We start from the raw sequence: 27,130 nt of genomic DNA, 5'->3' as shown, positions 1-27,130 counted from the left end.
CATTTTCAGAAGAACATCCTTCTCATACTCTCTTCTAAGAAACACATGCTAAGACAATCGGTAACGTAATTGTGCCCAGGAAGCAAACTCTAAGAACAGGGATATGGAATTTGTTTATTCACAGCTGACTGGCAAATCGCCAGTTGGAGGTCGGGTATCGGTATTCTCTGGAATGTTTCGACAACACAGTTAAGTTATTCACTGTGGTGAATGGAGATGAGATACAGGTAAAAGGGAATGTATTGGCTTGTGCGATGTCTCTGACCCTGAAGGAAAGACAGGGGAATTGTAATAATAAAAAACTCTAAAACTTGAGTGGCCATTGTTGAGTGCCAGTGATGCTTTGAAGAACAAAAATAACAGATTCAGTTCAATTACTCACCAATTCACTCACCAATTCACTCACCAATTACTCACCAATTCAAAGCAAAGTGTAAGTCAGAGGTCTTCTTAGCAGTGTTTAAAGAAATACATATCTCTCGATACTACAGGTTTGACCGAGCTGAAGATCAGACCCAAGACTTAATTGTTCAAGTAGCAGAATTTCAGAAAACGTTGAATGGATTCTCATACTCGGCAAGTATCCCGGGCCAAAGTCCGAGCCCTGAAAGGGTTGAAAGCTGGACCATGGGGTAGTTGCTTTTGCATAAATGCATTTGAAAATCTCGACACTCTATATTTTCTTAAATCCTCTGGGCCCACAGAAATGGCTCACTGCTGCTTGAAAGAAGAGGTTTCTCACTTGCCTTTTTTACTATGCTGAGGACCTTTATTCATGCAGAGGACTTGAGTGATACATGCCCTCCATAGGTCTGTACCCAACAGACTAATAGCTAGGTTCACATCTCAGCATGACTCCGAGAATTAACAAGCATAACAAGGTCACGGCTTACAAGGCCAACATAGAAAAGTCAACCCAACTGCTACATACTGCCAAGGTACAGTTGTGAAGTGAAAATTTTTTAAATGCCATTTAAGACATTAATACCTCAGTATTTCCATTTTTTGAGCAAATCTAAGAAAACATGTACTAGATCTGTATGCTAAATACTAAAAAACAGCGATTAAAAAAAGAAAACCGACGTAAAACAAATAGATACTGGTTTTTCTCATGGATTAGAAGACTCAAAATAGTAAATGTGTCCACTCTCCCTAAATTAACCTACAGATTAAACATGATTCCAATCAAAATCCCAATAGGAGGGGCATCGGGCAGGCACAGTCAGTAGAGCATGAGATTCTTGATCTCCAGGTGTGAGTTCAAGCCCCATGTTGGGTACAGAGCTTACTTTAAAAACTCCCAACGGGGGGGGGGGGGGGTGAGGGGAAAATGGGTGATGGGCATTGAGGAGGGCACCTGTTGGGATGAGCACTGGGTGTTGTATGGAAGCGATGAATCACGGGAATCTACCCCCAAAACCAAGAGCACCCTGTACACACTGTCTGTTAGCCAATTTGACAATAAATTATATTTAAAAAAAATCCTAACAGGAGCTTTATGGATTTATATAAGCTGGTTCTAAATTTTATATGGAAAGTTACAGGGACCTAGTGTAGATAAAACAATTTTGGAAAAAGAAGAGAGTGGGAGGCAGTGCATTACCCCGTTTTGAGAGAGAGAGAATTGAAGCTATAGTAAGCAAAACGTTGTAGTATTAGCAAGGAAACAGACACATAGATGAATACAACAAAACAAAGGACGTGGAAACCAAGCCACCAGAAATGACCACGACATTTTGACAAAGATGCAAAAGCAATTCAATGGAGGAGGGAGTGTCCTTTCTAAGAATTGTGCTGGAAATCCAGAGGTAAAAAAAGAAACATGACATCTCAGATCTCATACAAACATTAATTCAAAATGAATCACAGATGTAAATATAAAATGTACAACTAGATAAGTTTAGAAAAAAAGAATGGGAGATAATCATTGCAACTCAGGTGAAGCAAAGAGTTCTTAAGACTTGAAACCAAAAACACGACCCATAAAGGGAAAAATTGATACATTGAGCATCCTCAAAGTGAACATCTTTTGTTCTGTGAAACACACTGTTAAGAGGACAAAAATACAAATTACAGACTTAATCAAATATCTGTCAAAGGAGATTCCATGTGTTTTCACTCCTATGTGGATCCTGAGAAACTTAACAGAAGACCATGGGTGGGGGGAGGAAAAAAAATGGTTAGAGAGGGAGGGAGCCAAAACATAAGAGACTCTTAAAAAATGAGAACAAACTGAGGGTTGATGGGGGGTGGGAGGGAGGAGTGGGTGGGTGATGGGTATTGAGGAGGGCACCTGTTGGGATGAGCACTTGGTGTTGTATGGAAACCAATTTGACAATAAATTTCATACTAAAAAAAAAATAAAACAAAATAAACAGGCATAGTGAGTAAATATATATATATATATATATATCTGTCAAAGGAATTGTATCACGAATACAAAACTCTCAAAATCTGAAAACCCAACTGAAAAAACTGACAACCGAATTAAAATATGGGCAAAAGACTTTACCAAAGAGGGTATAGGAATGATGAGCACATAAAAATATGTTCAGCATTAGCCTTTATGGAGATGCAAATTGAAATCACAATGAGATACTGTTACATATCCTTTAGAATGGCTAAAATTGTTTTCTAATATACTGACAATATCAAGTATTGACCAGAATAGGGAGAAACTGATAGGAATGCAAAATGTTACAGACACTCTGGGAAATAGCTTGGCAGTTTCTTTTTATTACTGAGATACTCATATATCATAATATTCAACATTTGAATACGTTTTTAAGTAATTAATCTCTACACCAACGTGGGGGTCAAGCTCATGACCCGGGATTAAGAGTTGGATGCTCTACTGACTGAGCCAGAGAAGCACCCCAAAGAAAGTCTCTACTATTTTGTTTAAAGCAGGCTCCACGCCTAACGTCAATATTTTAAAGCATAGAATTTAATGGAATTTAGTGTATTTGCATGATAATGCAAGACCACAACCATTCTATAACATTTTATCACCCTTAAAAGATACCTTAGGGACGCCTGGGTGGCTCAGTCAGTTAAGCGCCAGACTTCAGCTCAGGTCATGATCTCACAGTTCATGGGTTTGAACCCCACATCAGGCTCTGTGCTGACAGCTCAGAGCCTGGAGCCTGCTTCGGTTTCTGTGTCTCCCTCTCTCTCTCTGCCCCTCCCCCACTCACGCTCTGTCTCTCTCTCAAAAATAAACATTAAAAAAAATTTTTTTAAGACACCTTATACTTGTTAAGGATCACTTCCCATACCCTCTTCCCCCATCACTGACAAGCACTACTGTCCTTTCTGGCCATAAGTATCTGTCTATTCTGAACATTTCATATAAATGGAATCATACTATATGTGGCCTTCTAGGTCTGGCTTGTTTAGCTTACCATAATGTTTTCAAGGCTCATCTATGCCGTAGTATATATCAATCATCAATTCCTTTTTATAGCTGAATAATAGCCCGTTATATGAAATGTCATATTTATTGATTGATTCAATAGTTGCTAGGCAGAATTTGTCTATTATGATAATGTTTTTATGAATAGTTATGTGTGAGTTATTTTGTGAACATATATTTTCTTTTTCAAATTTATTTATTTATTTTGAGACAGAGAGAGACGGAGAGAGAGAGAGAGAGAGAGAGAGAGAGAGAGAGAGAGAAAGCATACAAGTGGGGGAGGGTCAAAGAGAGGGACAGAGAGAAAATCCCAAGCAGGCTCCCCACTGCCAGTGCAGAGCCTGATACGGGGCTTGAACCCAAAAACCATGAGATCATGACCTGAGCTGAAGTCAAGAGCCAGAAGCTTAACCAACTGAGCCACCCAGGTGCCCCTATTTTGTGAATATATGTTTTCTTCTTTTTTAATGTTTTTTTATTTTTGTTTTTTTTTTAATTTTTTTTAACGTTTTTTATTTATTTTTGAGACAGAGAGAGAGCATGAACGGGGGAGGAGCAGAGAGAGAGGGAGACACAGAATCGGAAGCAGGCTCCAGGCTCTGAGCCATCAGCCCAGAGCCCGACGCAGGGCTCGAACTCACGGACCGCGAGATCGTGACCTGAGCTGAAGTCGGCCGCTTAACCGACTGAGCCACCCAGGCGCCCCTGTTTTTTTATTTTTGAGAGAGAGAGAGCAGGGGAGGGAGAGAGAGAGGGAGACACATAACTCAAAGCAGGCTCCAGGCTCAGTGCTGTCAGCACAGAGCCCAACACGGGGCTCAAGTTCATGAACTGTGAGATCGTGACCTGAGCCGAAGTCAGAGGCTTCACCGACTGAGCCCCCCAGGCTCCGCATAAATATGTATTTTCAATTCTCCTCGGAATATATGTAGGTGTGAAATTGCTGAATCTTATGGTACCTCCATTAACCTTTTGATGAACCGCTGAACTGTTTTCCAAAGTGGGCACACCATTTTATATTCCTACTGGCAACACAAGAGGTTTCTAATTGTTCCACACCCATGCTAACATTAGTTATTTTTCTTTTTTAATTTTTTTAATGTTTATTTACATTTGAGAGATAGAGAGAAACAGAGTGTGAATGGAGGAAGCGTAGAGAGAGAGGGAGACACACAATCCGAAGCAGGCTCCGGGCTCCGAGCTGCCAGCGCAGAGCCCGATGAGGGGCTTGAACCCACAAACTGTGACATCACGACCTGAGCTGAAGTTGGACGCTTAACCGACCGAGCCACTCAGCACCTCATTTTTCTTTTTCTAATTATATTCATTTAGCGGGTATCAGCATTGCCTCAATGACCAATAATGTTGTGCACCTTTCATGTGACAGTTTGAGCCATATGCATATCTTCATGGGATAAGTCTCTATTTAAGTCTTTTGCCCTTTTTTTTTAAGTAATAGCTACACCCAACATGGGGCTCAAACTCCACCCTGAGATCAAGAGTTACACGTTCCACCGACTGAGCCAGCCAGATGCCTTTTGCCCATTTTTGAGTTATTTTTATTGCCGACTTGTAGAAGTTCTTTTTATATCCTGGATGCTAGACCCTTATCAGATATATAAGATGTTCAAGTATTTTCTCCCATTATGTGGGTTGCCTTTTCATTTTCTTGATAATGCCCGTTGATGCACAAAAATTCCCAATTTTGATGATGCCGATTTTTTTTCTTGGTCGCTTGTAATTTGGGTATCATATCTAAAAAAGCATGGCCAGGAGCACCTGAGTGGCTCAGCTGGTTAAGCAACTGACTCTTGGTTTCGGCTCTGGTAATGATCTCATGGTTCGTGGGATTGAGCCCCATGTCAGGCTCTGATCTGACAGCACAGAGCCGGCTTGAGAGTCTCTCTCTCCCTCTCTCTCTGCCCCTCCACCACTCATGCTGTCTCCCAAAATAAATAAGCCTTAAAAATAAAATGAAATAAAATAAAATAAGAAAATAAATAAATAAATGAATACGCATGGCCATATCCAAAGTCATGTACATTTATAGCTAGGTTTTCCTTTAAAGATTTAACAGTTTTAGCTTTATATTTAGGCCTGTGGTTCATTTTGATGTAATTTTTGTATATGCTGTAAGATAAGAGTCCAAACTCATTCTTTTGTATGTGAATTTTCAACTAATGGCACTGATATAATTGAAAAGGATTATTGTTTCCATGTTCAATTGTCTTGTTAACCTTCTTGAGAAAGAAAAATCAACTCAACACAGATGTAGACGCTTATATCTATAAATTCTCTTCCACTGATGTATGTCTATCCTATGCCAATACTGCACTGTCTTGATTACTGTACCTTTGCAGTTGAAAGTGGAAAGTGTGAGTCCTTCTACTTTGTTCTTCTTTTTCAAAATTTCTTAGCTCTTCTGGGCCCCTTGAATTTCCACATGCATTTTAGGACCAGCTTGCCAATTTCTGCAACAATGCCAGTTAGGATTTAGATAATCAGATTGAATCTGTAGATCACTTAGAAGAGTATTACCATCTTAACAATAGTAAGTCTTCCAATCAATGAACACAGGAGGTCTTTATTTAGGTCCTCTTTAATTTCTTTCAATAATGTTTTGTAAATTTACAGGTGCAAGTCTTGTACTTCATTTTAAAAGTACCCCTAAATATTTTGTTCTTTACTGCTACTGTAAATGAAAACTACTTAGTTTTTTTAAATTATTCATTGCTAGTTTATAGAAATACAATTGATGTATGTATTTTGTCTTGTATCTTGCAATTTCACTGAGTTCTTATTAGCTCTAAGTTTGTGTGTGTGTATTCCATAGGATTTTTTTAATGCAATCTCATGCCATTTGGGAATAAAAATAGTTGTGTTTCTTCCTTTCCAATCAGGATGGCCCTTTTTTCCCCATTTTCTTGCCTAATAGCCCTGGTTAGAACCTTCAGTACAATGTTGACTATTAAGGGATAAGGGCAGACATCCTTTCTTCTTTTTCACCTTGGTGGAAAAGCTTTAAGTCAGTAAACAATTAAGTATGATGTTAGCTGTGGGATCGTTGTAGGTACCCTTTATCAAGTTTAAGAAGTCACAGAATAAAAAAATCAATGTTCAGAAATCTACTGCATTCCTATATACTAATAATGAAGCAGCAGAAAGTGAAATTAAGAAAACAATCCACCTTACAACTGTACCAAAAACATTAAAATATCTAGGAATAAACTTAACCAAAGACGTGAAAGACACCTGTACTCTAAAAACTACAAAATACTGATTTAAGAAATTCAAGGTGATGCAAAGAAATGGAAGGATAATCCATGCTCATGGGTTGGAAGAACAAATATTATTAAAGAAGAACGAATATTATTAAAATGTCTATACTCAAAAAATCTACATATTTAATGCAATCCTTATCAAAATACCAACAGCATTTTTCACAAAACTAGAACAAAAAAACCCTAAAATTTGTATGGAACCACAAAAGACTCTGAATACCAAAGCAATTTTGAAAAAGCAAAGCAAAGCTGGAGGCATCACAATTGCAGACTTCAAGCTATATTACAAAGCTGTAGTCATCAAAACAGTATGGTACTGGCACAAAAATAGACTCATAGATCAATGGAATGGAATAGCAAACCCCCAAATAAACCCACAGCTATATGGTCAATTAATCTTTGACACAGCAGGCAAGAATATCCAGTGGGAAAAAAGATAGTCTTTTCAACAAATGGTGTTGGGAAAACTGGACAGCAGCACACAAAAGAGTGAAACTGCACCACTTTCTTTCACCATGCACAAAAATAAATTCAAAATGGATTAAGGACCTGAATGTGAGACCTAAAAAACCATAAAAATCTTAGATGGGAGCTGAGGCAATAATCTCTCTGACACTGACTGTAGTAACATTTTTCTAGATATGTCTCCTGGGGCAAGGGAAAGAAAAAGCAAAAATAAACTATTGGGTCTACACCAAAAAAAAAAAAAAATCTTCTGCACAGTGAAGGAAAAACTCAACAAAACTAAAAGGCAACTTACTGAATGGGAGAAGATATTTTGCAAATGACATATCTGATAAAGGGTTAGTATCCAAAATATATAAAGAACTTATACACCTTAATACCCAAAAAACAAATAATCCAATCTAAAAAATGGGCAGAAGATATGAACAGACATTTCTCTAAAGAAAACATCCAGATGGCCAACAAACCCCTTAAAAGATGCTCAACATCACTCATCATCAGGGAAATGGAATCAAAGCTACAGTGAGATATCACCTCATACCTGTCAGGATGGCTAAAACACACACACACACACACACACACACACACACACAAGAAACAACAAGTGTTGTTGAGCATGTGGAGAAAAAGGAACCCTCACGCACTGTTGGTGGGAATGCAAATTGGGGCAGACACTGTGGAAAATTATTTGCAATAGCCAAATTATGGAAACAGCCCAGTCCATCAATAGATGAGTGGATACAGAAGAAGTGGCGTGTGTGTGTGTGTATGTGCATATACACACACACAGTGGAGTTATTATTCAGCCATAAAAAAGAAGGAGATCTTGCCATTTGCAACAATATGGATGGAGCTAGAGAGTATAATGCTGAGCAAAGTGTCAGTCAGAGAAAGACACATACCATATGATTTTACTCAAATGTGGAATTTAAGAAACAAAACGAATGAGTAAAAAGAAAAGAAAGAGAGAGCGAAAGAGAGACAAACCAAGAAACAGAAGCTTAACTATAGAGAACAAACTGATGGTTACCAGAGGGGCGGGGGGATGGGGGAAAGAGGGGGTGGGGATTAAAGAGTACATTTACCATGTTTTAATAAATAAAATAAAATAAAATAAAATAAAAATATTTTAAAAAATAGGTTTCCTTCTACTCCTAGTTTGTTGTAGATGTGTTCATTTTGATGACCATGTGAAGTGTGTCCTTTATTCTGTGGATGCGGAGTTTTCCAATGTGGTATGCCCATCTGGGAGCTATTTTCCCTCAGATCTACCCCACACCTGTCCCCTGCTCTGCCCTCTACTACATGGGAGCCGACATCTGCAGGCTGCAACTCTTTACGTGTGGTCATATTGATTTTCCAGCGTTAAACTTATTCACGGTCATAGGATAAACTCAACTCTGTCACTGGCAGTGAAAAATGTTTAAGTCCTCTTAAAAGCCTACTCAAAAATAAACTCTTACACATTTTGGTTAGTGTGTGTATATATATACACACGTAAATTCTAATAGCATGAGTAATAGGGTGATACAGCCAATGGGTAAATAGTCAACCACGACACGTGAAGACATGTAATGCTATCTGTATGATGCAGTTCAAGTGGTTCTCAGTGAGAAATGTATGGTCATAGAGAGATGGATTAGAAAAGAAATGCTTAAGGGGTGCCTGGGTGGCTCAGTCAGTTAAGCAACCAACTCTTGGTTTCAGCTCAGGTCATGACTTCACAGTTCCCGAGTTTGAGCCCCACGTTGGGCTCCACGCTGGCAGGGCAGAGCACGCTTGGAATTCTCTCTCTCCATAGCTCACTCTCTCTGTCTCTCTCAAAATAAACTTAAAAAAATTTTTTTAAAGAAAATAAATGTTAAAACAGCAAAGAACTTCAAGGAGGTATGGAATGAATAGCATATTCGACCTAAAGACGTAGAACACAGAAAATAATGAAGATAAATACAGAAAATAATGAAATCGAAAACAGCAGAGCCAACTAACACAAGCCAGTTTTTTTTTTTTTTGGAAATACTTATAAGGTAGACATTTTTGCAATAAACTAAAGAGAAAAGCAGCAACAAACAAGTTAAATAAATTTGTACAAAATCTAGAAGAGTTTAATATAAATGAACACAAGTTCCCTTAAGATATCCAACGTGTACACAGGGAAATATTTCCACATACAGAGGCATTTTGGCTAATAAAGAAGGAATAATAGAATGATTAGTCTATGATCCCCTAATGGATTAACAGATAGAGGTGATAATCATCAATGACTGCTAACATCAACACAAAAGGAAACAACCAGGCATTCCACACTTCCTTTGGAAGCACACAGCGTCACCTCTGGAGTGGTCTTCTGAAAGACAGGGAGGGAATAAACAGACAAAAACCAAACCGATCAAACTTCTGCCTCTGCCAATTTAAAAAAAATAGAAACGGCTGGAGAACATGTTAATGGTTGCCAAAGTGTTACAGTCAACAAAATCCAGACTATGGGAAATAGTACAACACACAAGAGTTTTTTTTTTTAATGCAAGGAAAAAGAAGGGATGCGGGGAATTTTTATAGGTTGACTTAGGGGACATAAACAATCAGTATGTATAGACCATATTTCTATATCAATTCAAAAAAACCTTTTTTAAAGATTATTTGATTTTTTGGAGAGAGCGCACACATGTGTGCAAGCATGAGCCGGGGGCGGGGGGGGGCGCAAAGAGAGAGGGAGAGACAGAATCCGAAGCTGGATCCACAATGTCGGCGCAGAGCCCTACGCGGGGCTCAAACTCACAAACTGCGAGATCATGACCCGACCTAAAATCAAGAGTCGGATGCTTACCTGACTGAGTCACCCCTGCGCCTCCCCCCAAAACATTGTTTTATGTAATTAGGCTGTCAGGTAAGTATGAAAAAGTAGATATTTGATAATAAGGACTTTTTTTAGGAATAGTAATTGTATGAAGTTTAGGTCTTAAAAAACATTCCTCGGCTTTCAGAAATGCATACTGAATACTTAGGTGTGATGCCTGAGATTTGTTTCATATTCCAGTTGCAGAGATGAGTGGGTAGTGAAGGCATAATCAGAAACACAATGGTCACATATTGATGACTGTTGATGTTGAATGTCAGGTATACTGGGTTCATTATACTGTTGCTATATAAGTTTGGGAGTGTTTGTATTATAGTATAGTATAGTATAGTATAGTATATATATTATAATAAATAGTGTATTTTTATTATAAACATTCCATTAATTTTGGAAGCCTAAGTGAAATGGACTGATTTTTAGAAAATAAATAACCAATTCATCCACAAGCATAAAACGTTAATGCAAAAATACAAATGGAAACTGTATTCAAAATTGAAGCCACTCTCAAATGTCTGGGATAAGACTTTTTTTTTTTTGAAGACCACTTTTAGCAAATGGTCAGGGAAAATTAATTGCCAGCTTTTGGGAACTTTTCCAAAGCATACCAAAAAGCGGGGGGGGGGGGGGGGGGATTACCCAACTCATTTTCCCCAGTCACCTTCCCTTGATTCAAAAGCCAAATGTGGACCTTGCCCTCAATCCCACTGACAGAACACTCGAGCAAAGCTCATTCACATAGCAGTAAATTCCTTAAATAAAATAGCATAGTCAACAGAACAGTGAATTAAATGAGCAAACACGATGTGACCAAGGAATGAAAGTACGACTTAGCATTAGAAAACACTTTTTAAAAAAAGTTTTAGAGTGAGAAAGAGAGAGCACACATACAAGCAGGGGAGAGGGGCAGAGAGAGAGAGAGAGAGAGAGAGAGAGAGAGAATCTTAAGCAGATTCATCGTTGAATGCGGAGCCCAATGTGGGTCTCTATCCCGTGACCCTGGGTTCATGACCTGAGTTAAAATCAAGAGCCAGACCCTCAAGCAACTGAGCCACCCAGGTGCCCCTAGTAAACGCTTTCAGTTGTAATTCCTTACAGTAACAAATTAGAGAAGAAAAGGTGTTAGTGCCCATGAATATAGAAAAATCCTTTGAAAGAAAGTCAACACGTGTTCACGGTAAAAAAGTCCAGCACGCAAAGAATAGAAGGGAGCTTCCTTTTCCTAAATTCTACTGCAAACATAGCCAGAGGTGAAAGGTTAGAACAATTAAGGTCTAATTAAAGTCAGAACAAGACAGATATATACTCTCACCTCTAGTGTTCCAAATTGCACTGGAGCACAAAGCCAGAGATATGGATATCAAAATAAATAAGAGATGTGAATACTGAAAAGATATTATTTGTTAACAATATGATCATTTGCCTAGAAAATTAAAAGGCATGGTGTGTGGAAAATTCAAATAGATAAGAGACTTCAGAAAGACAGTACATAGGAGGTCAATACAGGAAAATCAAGAGCCTTGCCACACAAAAGCAGTCACTAATTAGACCATGTAATATACAGGGACGCCTGGGTGGCTCAGTCGGTGAAGCGTCTGACTTCGGCTCAGGTCATGATCTTGCGGTTCTGGGTTTGAGCCCTGCACTGGGCTCCGTGCTGACAGCTCAGAGCCTGGAGGCTTCGTCAGATTCTGTGTCTCCCTCTCTTTCTGCCCCTCTCCCACTCGTGTTCTGTCTGTCTGTCTCTCTCTCAAAAATAAACGTTAAAAAAAATAACAGGTAACACACAATATTCCATTCACAATAGCAATAAAATCCAAAAGTTACCTAAGAGGAACTACAAATCACAAAAATGTAGATCTTTAGGGAGGTTAACATAAAAGTTTACCGACGTATTCAGACAAAAATAATCCAAGTAGAGAGGTATACCATATCCACTCATGTGAAACAAAATATCGTAAAGATGTTAATTCTCCTTAAATTATTGACAGATTTAGTGCCTTAACACTAGTTGCCAAAATGATAATCAAGTTCATGCTGCTGTCTTCCACTCCCAAAAATCAACCCTGGAAAACTACAGAAGGCAGAATGAAAACAAACAATGATGTATTTGCTTCCTGGATCTGCTGTATCGAACTACCACGAACTGGGTGGCTCAAACAACGGAAATGAACTCTTTTACAGTTCTAAAAGCCGGATGCCCCAAATCACTTTCACTGACCTGAAATCGAGATGCTGGCGGGGCCACGCTCCCTCTGGAGACCCTGGGGTAGGATCCCTTCCTGCTGGCATCACTCCTTGGCTTGTGGCAACGTGACTGCACTCTTCAAGGTCAACGTCTTAAAGTCTCTCTCTGTTCGATCTTCACTTCTCAGGCAATTTCTCTGTCTCTCTCTCGATTCTTCTTCGGCTTCCCTCTTCTAGGTATACAAGTGATTGCATTCAGGGCCCACCTGGATAATCCCGGCTACTCCTCCCACCAAAAGATTCTTAAGTTAACCACATCCACAGAGACTCCTTCCCCAAAGAAGGCAGCGTTCGCAGGTTCTAGGGACTAGGAGGTGGTGTCTTTCGGGGAACATTTTGCAGCCTACCAAACACTTCAACCACAAAATCTAAACAAAACATGAGGAGTCCCTGTATTGCACTGGTACTTGTGTTAGGGGGAGGCAGCAGTGAAGTTCAGGAGCGCCATGGTCTGCCCTCTCTGGCAGACGATGGAATAGGTAGGAGGGACATTGTTAAGATTCCCCGTCTCACTGAAGGAATGTGAGGCATCACCTGCGACCACAGAGATCAGCAGCCAGGAGGTGGTATCGACGATCAAGAAAAATTGGGTTGATTGATGCAGTGGGACTTTGACTCGGTGCTAACCACCACCTGAAACCCCTTTGATGACTGAAGCCTGGCCTTAAAAATTTTGTTTGCAATGTTTTATTTATTTTCAGAGAGAGAGAGAGAGACATAGCAAGCAGGGGAGGGGTAGAGAAAGAGAGAGGGAGACCGAGAATCCCAAGCAGGCTCTGCACTGTCAGTGCAGAGCCCAACGCGGGGCTCAAACTCACAAATCAAGAGATAGTGACCTGAGCCAAAATCAGGAGTCAGACGCTTAACCGACTGAGCCACCCAGGCATCCCAACAACAGCCAAATTTCTACGTGGTGTAGAGCCAGAGTGGATCAGGAGGGTACACAGTGTATAACGTCTTTGTGTTCCTGTTCAACATGGGTGATTTGGACATTTTTCTTTTTTTCAAATAGCGTTCCTCTTTTTTTTTTTTTTAAGATTTGATTTTTACATGATCTCTACACCCAGCTGGGGGCTTGAACTCACAGCCCCGAGATTAAGAGTCACATGTTCCACTGACAGAGCTAGCCAGGCGCCCCTCAAATATCATTCCTTGTAATAGAAAGTTTAATTAGCTTCAGAACCTAAGCTTACGAATGACAGTGGTCACACATTTACAGATGTATATCAGGTTAAGAAAGAGTTTTGCTATTTTGCAAAACAATTTGTGATCTTTCTTTGCGATCTGGAAAAAGATAACAAGGCATTAGAATAGGAATTGCCTTGGAAATGTGAACAGGCCCAGCCGTAAAACAGAGGGGTTCAAAGAACAGGGGAAAAAACCTTAAGGAATGGCTACCACTTGGATTCACTTATCCCGTAGAGTCCGTCATGTCAAATTAAATGATACATACCTGGATTCGCTTGGCCTATTCAAGAACGTAGGAGAAATTAAATCTTAAATGAAACCTTTCTCACTGGCTCATTTATTTGCCAAACATGAATCGAGTGCTTCCTCAGTGGAGAGCCCTATGACGATAGTGGGGATCCTGGGATCAGGAGGACACACGTCCAGCCACAGCTTGGGAGGGGGTGGGAGCAGCACTCCCATCGGGAAGATGGTGCGAGGTCCCATAACAGCCGCAGAACAAGGCAAAAAGAAGGAGCTACAACATCACTCATCAGCAGAGAAACACAAATCCAAACCACACTGAGATACCACCTCACACCCGTCAGAATGGCTAACGTGAACAACTCAGGCAACGACAGACGTTGGCGAGGATGCGGAGAAAGAGGGCCTCTTTTGCACTGTTGGTGGGAATGCAAGCTGGCACAGCCACTCTGGAAAACAGGATGGAGGTTTCTCAAAAAACTAAAAAGAGAACTATCCTATGACCCAGCAATTGCACTACTAGGCATTTGTCCAAGATATACAGGCGGGCTGTTTCGAAGGGGCGCGTGCACCCCAATGTTTATAGCAACACTATTCACAATAGCCAAAGTCTGGAAAGAGCCCAGATGTCCATCGATGGATGAATGGATAAAGAAGATGTGGTATATATGGACAATGGAGTATTACTCGGCAATCCAAAAGAAGGAAATCTTGCCATTTGCTACTACGTGGATGGAACTGGAGGGTATGATGCTAAGTGAAGTTAGTCAGAGGAAGATAAATATCCTACGACTTCACTCACATGAGGACTTTACGAGACAAAACATATGCACATAAGGGAAGGGAAACAAAAATAATATAAAAACAGGGAGGGGGACAACACATAAGAGACTCTTAAATATGGAGAACAAACACAGGCTTGCTGGAGGGGTTGTGGGAGGGGGGATGGGCGAAATGGGTCAGGGGCACTAAGGAATCGACTCCTGAAATCATTGTTGCACTAGATGCTAAGCAACTGGGATGCAAATTTACAACAATAAAAAATAAAACAAGTTATAAAAAAAGAAAAAGAAGGGGGTAGGCAGTAGGGCCACAGGTGGACAGCACGCAAGTGTAAGGCCCCTGAGCCAACCACCATCCGGGGCTTTGGGAAAGCACGGGCCCTTCTGTGGCAGGGAATTTTAAGTTCTGCCGTGGCCAGACTCTCAAAAGCCGTGCCCTACAGCTGAGAAAAAACTCGGGAATAGGAAAGTATGTAGCAGTTACTTTTGGATCAGGGATAAATCCGAGAGAAAGATTTCCACCTGAGGCAGGTATGGACCGTGTCTGGAACTCACTTAAACACCCAGCGTAGGGGCGCCTGGGTGGCTCAGTCGGTTAAGCCTCCGACTCCTGATTTTGGCTCGGGCATGATCTCACAGTTCGTGAGTTCGAGCCCTGCACCGGGCTCTGTGCTGACAGCTCAGAGCCTGCTTGGGATACTGTCTCTGCCTCTCTCTCACTCTCTCTCTGAAAATAAACTTAAAAAAGGTATAGTTGGACACAGTGTCAAACTGGGCGTCCTGCAAGGATTTCCTGAAAAACAGGGTGATACCCCCTTGCAGTGACGCCCAGAAACCACGAGGATGGCACCCTTCTCCCGGGGAGAGCCGGGACCTGCTCTACGAAAATGGCATTATTCGCAGGTAACTGCGCGGATACTGGCCATCCCTGAGCTTGGTGGGGTGGGATGAATGGCCTCCGTGGTTTGGCAGGAAGAGCGGCTGGGAGGGAAGGAAGGAGCTGCTCTAGGGCGTCACTGAATTCGAGGAGCTTCGAGTCGCGTCCGGCAGGCGGGGACTGACCCACGCCCGCGTCGAATGGTCCATTCTCTACGCGAACCGGTGCTCGGCGTGTCACAGCGCCGCAGGGTCTCGGGGAGGGCCCGGTGACAGCACCGACCCCCGGAGGACAGCGGGGAGGCTCCGGGGCCAAAACGGTGGCAGCCGCCCGCGTCTTCTGTCAGGGGCTCGGCCGAGCTGGCCCCGGAGCTGAGCCGCCAGGCGTCAGCGCGGCGGATTCAAAGCCACGAGCCAGATCCGCGGGAGCGAAGCCTTCAACACTTACTGGGATGGTAGAAGCAAGAGTGAAAACGGGAGAGAGCGCCAGTTCCTCCCGTTTGGTTTTCCTCCCGGGGACGGCGCACCGGTCGAGGGTCGGGCGGCGGAGCACAGCCGTGGGGGTGACCTCACCGTTGAGAGCCAGGGGGACGGCGGAGAGCGGAAGGGACGGTGGGCGGCGTCTTCCAGGCTTCCTCCTCTTCCCCCCCCCCGCCCCCCGCGAGGGAGGCCTCAGGGGAGGCCCCGACCGTCGCCGCCAAGGCGCCGGGTAAAGCACAGGGGCTGGGAATGCCAACACGAGAAGGGAATGACCTGCCGGGGGCCCGAGGCCTGAACCTCATCTCCGGACATGAAGAACTTAAGACTCACAGCACGTGATCTTTTCCCGGGGTTCGGGGGACGGGGGTGGAGGGCCCGGCCTAGACGTCTCGTCTGCACTGGGCTGCCTGGTTCCTGGTTCCCCCTCCCGGCCCGAGGCGTGTTCCCCTGCTCTCTTCCTTCCTGCCTCTTCTCGGTTCTCCACAATGCCTCTCGGGCCACGAAAAGGTTTCTGCACCAAGATACCGAAGGCAGACCTAAGGGAGGTGACAGTGTCAATCAAACAGGACTTGGGTCCTGCCTGCGGGCGTTATTAAGGCAGGCTCCGCCTCTTCAAACCCGGAGCGGGGGGGGGGGGGGGGGGGGGGGGGGGGGGGTGCCTGAGAGCTCACTCTATTTCTGTCCGGTCCCGGCACTTTCCCCCATGACAGCGCTGTCCCTCTTGGTCTTCCCCAGCGTGCCCTCCTCTCCAAGTCTGGAAGCTGCCCGGCTCACTAGCTGGCCACTACATCCTCCTCTGAAGGCTCTGCGTTACTCCCGGTGGAACAGCCTGGAATCACCTTTCCCCTGACATAAAGCATTGCTACTCACCCTGGAGACTCTGTGATAGCAACAGCCCCTTTGACTTAAAAGTTCACTTTGGACAGTGATGTTTCGAGGCCTGCTCGTTTCCTCTTGGCCTCTCGAACACGCTCTTCAAGGGTTTTCCAGATGGGGTAGTGAGTCAAGTCTAACTTCACACATAATCTACTGGTTTGGAGGCTATAACCCTGAAATTAGAGCTGTTTTTTTCCTTTTAAACCACTCTGATATCTGCAGTAGGATTTAAAATGTTTTTGAAATGTTTATTTATTTTTGAGAGAGAGAGACAGAGCGTGAGTGGGGGGGAGGGGAGAGAGAGGGAGACACAGAATATGAAGCAGGCTCCAGGCTCTGAGCTGTCAGCACAAAGACCGACTTGGGGCTCGAACCCTTGAACCGTGAGGTCATGACCTGAGCTGAAGTGGGACACTTAACTGACTCAGCCACCCAGGCGCCCCCTGCAGGAGGACTTTAAATGGATGTCTTTCTGAAACTGGCCAGTGAACACATACCCAGATGAATAGCTTACCTAGGCATTTAAAAACCAAAGGCTTGCTCATAAATGGTAGATGAGGAAAGACCATAGAAATACTGTGGGAAAAAAATCTACTAAAGCTGAATCCCTAAAACCCCGGAATCCTCCTAGGAGGTAAAAATTGGTTCCCTGGTAGACATGCTGACTCTGATTTAAAAATAAAAATAAGGGGCACCTGGGTGGCGCAGTCGGTTAAGCGTCCGACTTCAGCCAGGTCACGATCTCGCGGTCCGTGAGTTCGAGCCCCGCGTCAGGCTCTGGGCTGATGGCTCGGAGCCTGGAGCCTGTTTCCGATTCTGTGTCTCCCTCTCTCTCTGCCCCTCCCCCGTTCATGCTCTGTCTCTCTCTGTCCCAAAAATAAATAAAAAATGTTAAAAAAAATAAATAAATAAATAAATAAAATAAATAAAAATAAAAATAAAAATAACACACACACACACACACACACACACACACACACACACACACACCCTTCTTCCGCCTCTGTGTCTGTGTACCTTCCACACAGGGAGATCCTGGTTTTCAGTTTGCCTGGTGGCATCTGGGCAGGTGCTTAGGCAGTTCGATCACGTGGAGAGTAGCAGAGGCTCAAGGTTAAAATTCTGACCATGCATCAAAAGGAAGGAGAAAAGTCTCAGCCTACTGAAATTATAGCGGTTAATGCAAAGGGCAGTGCAGAAAAGTGGTATTGAGTGAAGAAGGGCAGCGGCTCCCTTCTGACATTTACAGGATCCTTTGGAAACTACATGATCTGTGTTTGAAAGCACCTGCCACATAGTAGGCACTTGAAAAAGAGAATTTAAGGTAAATTTGGCCTTCTCAGAAACTCCTTCGGGGCGCCTGGGTGGCTCAAATGAGTGTCCAACTATTGATTTTGGCTCAGGTCATGATCTCAATGGTTCATGAGATCAAGTCCCACATCAGGCTCTGCACTGAGCGTGGAGCCTGCTTGGGATTCTCTCTTCCTCTCTACCCCTCCCCAGCTTGTGTACCCAACCACACACACACACACACACACACACACACACACACACTCTCCCTCTTAAAATGATAAACATTTTAGAAAAAAGAAATGAATCTTCAATCCCATTTACAATTGCACCAAGAACCATAAATACCTAGCAATAAACCTAACCAAAGGTGTAAAAGATGTGTATGCTGAAAACTATAGAAAACATATGAAGGAAATTGAAGACAGAAAGAAATGGAAAAACATTCCATGCTCATGGATTGGAAGAATAAATATTGTTAAAATGTCGATACTACCCAAAGCAATCTACACATTCAATGCAATCCCAATCAAAATTGCACCAGCATTCTTCTCGAAGCTAGAACAAGCAATCTTAAAATTTGTATGGAACCACAAAAGACCCCCAATAGCCAAAGTAATGTTGAACAAGAAAACCAAAGCAGGAGTCATCACAATCTCAGACTTTAGCCTTTACTACAAAGCTGTAATCATCAAAACAGTATGGTATTGGGACAAAAACAGACACATAAACCAATGAAATAGAATAAATAACCCAGAATTGGACCCACAAATGTAGGGCCAACTAATCTTTGACAAAGCAGGAAAGAGGATCCAATGGAAAAAAGACAGTCTCTTTAACAAATGGTGCCGGGAGAACTGGACATTCAGAAGAATGAAACTGGACCACTTTCTTACACCATACACAAAAATAAACTCAAAATGGATGAAAGACCTAAATGTGAGACAGGAAACCATCAAAACCCGAGAGGAGAAAACAGGCAACAACCTCTTGACCTCAGCCTCAGCAATTTCTTGCTCGACACGTCTCCAAACGCAAGGAAATTAACAGCAAAAATGAACTATTGGGACCTCATGAAGATCAAAAGCTTCTGTACAGCAAAGGAAACAATCAACAAAACAAAAAGGCGACCGACGGAATGAGAAAAGATATTTACAATTGACATATCGTATAAAGGCCTAGTATCCAAAATCTATAAAGAGCTCACCAAACTCCACACCCGAAAAACAAATAACCCAGTGACGAAATGGGCAGAAGACATGAATAGACACTTCTCTAAAGAAGACATCCAGGTGGCCAACAGGCACATGAAAAGATGTTCAACGTCGCTCCTCATCAGGGAGATACAAATCAAAACCACACTCAGATACCACCTCACGCCAGTCAGAGTGGCCAAAATGAAGAAATCAGGAGACTCTAGATGCTGGAGAGGATGTGGAGAAACGGGAACCCTCTTGCACTGTTGGTGGGAATGCAAATTGGTGCAGCCGCTCTGGAAAGCAGTGTGGAGGTTCCTCAGAAAATTAAAAATAGACCTACCCTATGACCCAGCAATAGCACTGCTAGGAATTTACCCAAGGGATACAGGAGTACTGATGCATAGGGGCACTTGTACCCCAATGTGTATAGCAGCACTTTCAACAATAGCCAAAGTATGGAAAGAGCCTAACTGTCCATCAACTGATGAATGGATAAAGATGTGATTTACATATATGATGGAATACTACTTGGCAATGAGAAAGAATGAAATCGTGCCATTTGCAGCAACGTGGATAGAACTGGAAGGTATTATGCTAAGTGAAATAAGTCAGGCAGAGCAAGACAGGTATCCTATGTTTTCACCCCTGTGTGGATCTTGAAAAACTTAACCATGGGCGAAGGGAGGAAAAAATAGTTACAAACAGAGAGGGAGGGAGGCAAACCACAAGAGACTCTTAAATACAGAAAACAAACAGGATTGATGGGGTGGGGTGGTGGGGGAGAAGGGAAAATGGGTGATGGGCATTGAGGAGGGCACCTGTTGGGATGAGCACTGGATGTTGTGTGGAAGCAATGAATCACGGGAATCTACCCCCAAAACCAAGAGCACCCTGTACACACTGTTAGCCAATTTGACAAAAAATTACATAAAAAAATAATAAAATGAATAAGGAAATGAAGAGGGTTGTTCTTGTAACCAATTATAATAGTGCCTTTTTATTGAGGACCTACTATGTGTCAGCTTACAGGGAAGTCTACGAATGCTCATTCCCGTCTGATCTTTCGCTCCTTCCTAGACACAGCGGAAAACCACGTTGCCAGTCCATGAGTCATTAGGCAGAAGCCAGTGAGTGGGCTATTCCCACACTCTCTCTCCCCCTCAGCACGCATGGCTACCCAACGTTCCAATGATGAAGCAAACCTGGAAGCAGCCTGGATCCCCGGGTCCCCTGACAGCAGAGAGACCCTGCCAGCTGCCATCAGAATTTACACGAACAAAAGCACCTTTATTACTGGCATCAGCTAGCAGCTACGTTAACTAGTAACATACACCTAGTATTTCTGTTGTGAGGAGTGTTTAAACATTTTAATTGCAAAAGTAGTAGTGCCTGTATTCTTTTTGGTTTATTTTCCTTCAGCTTTCGGGAGGTTTAGCTGACATACAAAATTAGAAGATATTTCAAGGCACATCGTGGTGATCTGATATACCTACACCCTGTAAAAGGATTCTCTCCATCTAGTTAACGGACACATCCATCGCCTCACATACTTGTCTTGTTCTGTTTTGTTTTCTTGGTGAGAACATTTAAACTGTACTGTCTCGGCAAATTTCAATTATATAACACAGTGTTTCTTATCAATTACAGTCACCATGTTTTCCATGAGACCCTCGGGTTTTGTTCATCCTATCCCCGAAAGTGCATACGCTTTTACCTGCCTTCCGTATTTCCCTCAGCCCCCACTTTTCTACTCCCAGTTTCTGTTTCTACCAGTCTTTGTTTTTTTGCCTGTTTGTTTTTTAGAGAGAGAGAGAGAGCGTGCAAGTGGGGAGGGGGCAGAGGGAGAGACAGAATCATAAGCAGGTTCTCCGTCCAGGGCAGAGCCTGACACAGGGCTCGATCTCACAAGCATGAGATTGTGACCTGAGCCGAAATCAAGAGTCGGATGCTTAACCACCTGAGCTACTTAGAGCCACGCAGGAACCCCTGACTTTTCTTTTTTTTTTTTTTAAAGATTCCACATATAAGTGATACCACACAGCGTTTATTTCTCTCTCTGGCTCCTTTCACTCAGCATAATGCGTTCAAGGTCCATCCGTGTTGTCACAAATGGCAGAATTTCTTTCGATCCCATGGCTGAGTACTATTCCGTTAGGGTTCAGGTTACTTCCATCTCTTGGCTATTGTGAATAATACCTCAATGAACACGGGAGTGTTCTATCTCTCCATGACCCTGTGTTTGTCTCCTTTGCACACACACCCAGAAATGGGACGGCTGGATCATCTGGCAGTCCTAGTTTTAATGTTTTGAGAAAGTCCCTATAGTAGCTGCGCCAGTTCCAAAACTGGACTCAGATTCCTTGACCTCCACATCCTCATCAACACTTGTTATTTCCTTCCTTTTTGATCAAAGCAATTTGAACAGATGCCCGGTGATATCTCATTGTGGTTTGCCTTTGCGTTTTTCTAATGTTGAGCACCTTCTAATGTACCTGTTGGCTATTTGGATGTCTTCTCTGGAGAAATGCCTATTCAGTCCCTCTGCCCATTGTTAAATCAGATTGTTTTTTGTAATTGAGGTGCGTGAGTTTTTCATATGTTTTGGATAGTAACCCCTTATGAAATATATAAAGAATATTTTCTTTTTTAAATGTGTATTTATTTGTTTTTTTTAATTTTTTTTTAACGTTTATTTATTTTTTTTTTAAATTTTTTTTTTCAACGTTTTTTATTTATTTTTGGGACAGAGAGAGACAGAGCATGAATGGGGGAGGGGCGGAGAGAGAGGGAGACACAGAATCGGAAACAGGCTCCAGGCTCCGAGCCATCAGCCCAGAGCCTGACGCGGGGCTCGAACTCACGGACCGCGAGATCGTGACCTGGCTGAAGTCGGACGCTTAACCGACTGTGCCACCCAGGCGCCCCTAACGTTTATTTATTTTTGAGACAGAGAGAGAGCATGAACAGGGGAGGGGCAGAGAGAGAGGGAGACACAGAATCTGAAACAGCCTCCAGGCTCTGAGCTGTCAGCACAGAGCCCGACGCGGGGCTCGAACTCACGGACCGTGAGATCGTGACCTGAGCCGAAGTCGGACGCTTAACCGACCGAGCCACCCAGGCGCCCCAATGTGTATTTATTTGTTTAATGTTTATTTATTGTTGACAGAGAGAGAGAGAGCGTGAGTGGGGGAGGGGCAGAGAGAGAGGGAGACAGAGAATCTCAAGCCGGCTCCACGCTGTCAGCACAGAGCCCGATGTGGGGCTCGGACTCACGAACTGTGAGATCATGACCTGAGACAAAATCAAGAGTTGGACACTTAACCGACTGAGCTACCCAAGCACCCCAAGAATATTTTCTCCCATTCTGTAGACTGGCTTGATTCTGTCGATGGCTTCCTTTGCAGTGCAGAAGCCTTTTAATTTAATGTAGTCTCACTTGTTTATTTTGTTTTCATTGTCTTTACTTCTGGTGTTTAATCCAAAAAAAAAAAAAAAACTCCAAAAATTCACCCAACCACAAATGTGAAGCCCACTGTTGAGATCACAACTTTCTGACGAGCTATTAATTTATTTGCTGCTGGCAAATTTGAACGCTGAGTCATGTAGCCCTCCCTATGCCTGTCATAGCTCCTGTGAAAATATCTATAAAATGAGAAACTACGATTATTTACAAATGTCTAAAGCACAAGATCCTTCCAAACCTTCAGCGCTTCTCACTTCTGTTGGTGGGGAGAGTGGAGAGAACGTGGGTTTTGGAGTCAGACAGGTAGGTTTGTATCCCGTCTTTCCCAATTACTGACCTTACTTGGGGAAAACTATTTATCCTTCCTGATGTAGCACAGCAGAGTGATTAAGAGAGATTTCTGGAGCCAGAGCGCAGAAGTTTGCATCCTGATGTTGCTACTCAATACCTGTGTAGCCTGAGGTAAGGTGTATCAATTATCTGTATCTCAGATGCCTTGAAAACAAAATCGGGATATTAAATAGTGCTAATCTCCTGGGGTTGCTGACAGGATTAACGCATCTATGTAAAGGCTTAGAATAATACCCAACACATATTAGCAATGTATAAGAATTCGCTGTAATTATTATCAAATAGAGAAGATAATAATTCCGATTATATCACTGGATTATGGGGAGGCTTAAATGAGATGATGTGTATAAAGTGTATCGAGTAATCAAGGAAAACTTTGTAGGATATTTGGCGTTCCTCACTTTCCTTCACTTAACCCCATGCCCCAACACACTGTCTCGCAAACACAAACGTGAGTCTATCAACACACAACGCAGATTATTCTCAGATAATCCACAACTTTCCAAAAGACGTCAACCTCATTAACTGACATCTCTTTTGGCTGGCCATTTGATTTCTTACTTTTCTTCATTCTAGGCTCCTTGAAAGCAGCGCAGCCACAAGAATAACAAATTCCATTTCCTCCCTAGCTACGCAGCTATTCACATTCTCTCCTTCACATTCACTAGGTTTGCTAGTTTGCGTTTTTTGAGGAATTGGTTTTCATCTGGGTGGTGAAATTGATGAGTGTAGACGTGTTCATACTCAAAAGAATAGCACTTAAAGTTAATATGAAAGAATATGTATGAGAAACACCAGGAAATTGTTTAACAATAACAGCAAGGGAATTACCCTTTACAGGAATTAAAATGCAGTATGAAGCAATTTTAATCAAGATTGCGGCACAGGCGCAGGAATTAACAGATAACGTAGTGGAACCGAGGCACAAGCTCAGGAAGAATTGTGAATATACACGGGAAATACATTAGAAAAGTGCTTTAGTTTAAACCTCAACCCTTCTACTTCTTGAGGCTACAACGATGAAAAAGTATTTATGTTATGTCTCCTTGAATAATTTGCCACGTTATCATTGGGTAGTGTTTCTTTTTTTTTTTTTTTTTAATTTTTTTTTAACGTGTATTATCTTTGAGAGAGGGAGACAGACAGAAAGCAGGGGAGGGGCAGAGAGAGGGAGACACAGAACCAGAAGCAGGCGCCGGGCTCTGAGCTGTCAGCACAGAGACCGACGCGGGGTTCGAACCCATGGACGGTGAGACCATGACCCGAGCTGAAGTCAGCTGCCCAACGGACTGAGCCACCCAGGTGCCCCAATGTTACTCTTTGTCCCTGATGGTATTTCTTGTTCTCATTTCTACTTCGATATCAACAAAACTACTGCAACATTCACTTCGTTGGTATAAGCACTATGTCACTTCCTTCATGTTCTTTGCTTTTAAGTGCTCTCCATCTTTACACATAAAGTGGGTGCTCAAAGACAGTATCCAATTGCATCTTGCTGTTTTTATCCATTTTAACAATCCCTGACTTTTAACTGATGCCTTTGGATGACTCACATTTAAAATTATTACTGATGTGGTTGGATTAAAATCTGAATCTCACTATTTCCTATTTGGTCCATCTTTGTCTCTCCTCCTTTCTGCCTTCACTAGGGTACATGGAACATTTTTATTCAATTTTATCTTTTCTATCTACTCATTGTGTATACCTTTCAGAAAGTTTGTTAATTGTTGTTCTAAGGTTTATATATACGTTTTAATAAATATTGGTCTGCCTTCAAATAAAAGGGGACTACCCCCCTCCCCCTCATGTTCCCTTGAAATTTACGATAGTCAAATGTCATCAGTCCAAAATGAGGATTTCGGGGACAGTTTTGTTTCTCTAAGGCAGGCACGACCCTTCTGGTTTTTCCTCCTTTATTCTTCCTCCTAGCAGGAGAATATAATGCCCGGAGACGGAATGGGTATCTTATGCTCATAAGCAACAAAACCACTAAATGAGGTTGTTATGAACAGGATGATATCTAAGAGTAATTTTTGATGACCTCTTTGACCATTTCTACCAACCTTGTTTGCCAACCACCACACTTTTGGTTGTCTGAGTGAAAAAAAAAAGTCTGCTTATTAAGCCAGTATTTTTCAGGTTATCTTTTACTTACAGCAGAATCCAAACAAACTTCATACACAGGTACTATTTTTATTTCCTTTTTACAAATGAGGACCTGATCACAAAAAGCTTGGGAAGAACTCTCAAGCGTACATGGGTATTTTACCAAATGAGACCATGTTGTGAGTCATAAAATAAACCTTCATGCATTTAAAAATAGAAACCGTATCAATTATGTTCATGGACCACAAAGGAATTAAACTAGAAATTAGTATCAAAAACATACTCAGGGGCACCTGGGTGACTCAGTGGGTTGAGCTTCTGACTCTTGATTTCCGCTCAGGCCATGATCTCATGGTTCATGGGTTCAAGCCCTGCATCAGGTTCTGCACTGGCAGTGTGGAGCCTGCTTGGGATTCTCTCTCTCTCCCTCTCTCTCTCTCTCTCTCCCCATCTCCCTCCTCAAGAAATAAATAAACTTTAAAAAAAAACTAAAAAACCCTCAAATATTTTTGAATTAAATAACATACATATAAATCTTAAAGTAAAGTTATCGAAATGAATTAAAATTATAATGTAAAACATCAAAATTTATGAAATGCACTTAATCAAAACTTACAAAGAATTTTAATTTTTTTAATGTTTATTTATCTTTGAGAGAGAGAGAGAGACAGAACACAAGCAGCAGAGAGAGAAAGAGAGACACACACACACACACACACACACACACACACACACACACATACACAGAATCTGAAGCAGGCTCCAGGCTCTGAGCTGTCAGCACAGAGCCTGATGGGGGCTCAAACTCATTAACCACAAGATCATAACCTGAGCCAAAGTCGGACACTTAACCAACTGAGCAACCCAGGCACCCCATAAAGAATCTTAGAATATTAAATGCTTATGTCTAACGACATCTATTATATTTAATGAAGGATTAAAAGAAGAAAATGTTAAAAGAGTAACCTAGCTTTCAACTTTAAGAAATTATGGAGAAAGAACAAATTAAATGCAAAATAAGCAGAAGGAGGAAATAGTAAAGATTTGAGCAGAAAAAGTAAACTGAGAAAAGGAAACCATAGAAAAAAAGTCAGTCGAATCAAAAGTCGGTTCCTTGAGAATATCAATAAAAGTGATAAACTTCTAGCCATTCTGATCAAGAAAAAAAAGAGAACACACAAATTACCACTATCAAGAATGGAAGAGGAGGGAGGCGCCTGGGTGGCTCAGCCGGTTAAGTGTCAGACTCTTGACTTCAACACAGGTCACAATCTCACAGTTTGTGAGTTTGAGCCCCACATTGGGCTCTGCACTGACAGCACAGAGTCTGCTTGGGATTCTCTCCCTCTCTCTCTCTCTCTCTCTCTCTCTCTCTCTGCCCCTCCCCTGCTTGCATGCTCCAAACAAATAAGGAAATACATAAATAGACAAATAAATAAAACTTAAGAAAAAAAGAATGGAAGAGCAGGTATCAATACTGCCTATACAGACATTAAATAAATGGTCAGGGAATGTGACAAATTACTCCAAGTCCAAAAATGTAACACTTTACACAAAATGCATGATGAATACCTTCAGAGCTAATTACCAAAACCCACTCTAAATGAAATAGGTAATCTAAACAACCCTACATCTTTACTAAAGAAATTGAGTTGGTCACTGAAAAAATTTTCCAAAACAAAGAAAACTCCAGGCCTAGAGGGTTTCACTGGCAAATCCTACCAAACATTTAAAGAAGAAGAAATACCAATTCTACACAATATCATCCGGAAAGCAGAAAAGAAACACCTCTTTTCCCATATTATGATTTCAGCATTACCCCAATATCAAAAACAGACAATGACATTACAGGCCAATGTCTGTTAAGACCAGTAACTCTCATGAACATAAACGTAATACATAATAAGGATAATGCATCAAAAACAAATGGGTTTCATCCCCAAAATGACAGACTGGTTTGACATTTGAAAATCTATCAATATATTTTAACATAGGAACAGACATTATAGAGGAA

At 42.0% G+C, this 27,130-nt stretch overlaps 1 long non-coding RNA gene across 2 annotated transcripts in view; it reads right to left on the bottom strand.

The window, feature by feature from the left end:
- LOC131502390 (uncharacterized) overlaps window positions 1-27,130 on the bottom strand; it is a 164,055-nt gene that overhangs the window by 55,840 nt on the left and 81,085 nt on the right. Inside the window, exon 3 of one of the 2 annotated variants that reach the window (XR_009257034.1) lies at window positions 12,243-12,435. The exons of the other annotated variant lie outside the window; for it this stretch is intronic. This is a non-coding gene — a long non-coding RNA (uncharacterized LOC131502390). Of the gene's footprint in view, window positions 1-12,242; window positions 12,436-27,130 lie in introns of those variants that run through there. 2 annotated transcript variants of the gene reach the window in all.

This window comes from Neofelis nebulosa, chromosome X (genome assembly GCF_028018385.1).
Source record: "Neofelis nebulosa isolate mNeoNeb1 chromosome X, mNeoNeb1.pri, whole genome shotgun sequence".
Lineage (NCBI taxonomy): Eukaryota > Metazoa > Chordata > Mammalia > Carnivora > Felidae > Neofelis > Neofelis nebulosa.
The sequence above is the reverse complement of the archived record's forward strand: the minus strand, read 5'-3'. Positions and strand labels throughout refer to the sequence as shown.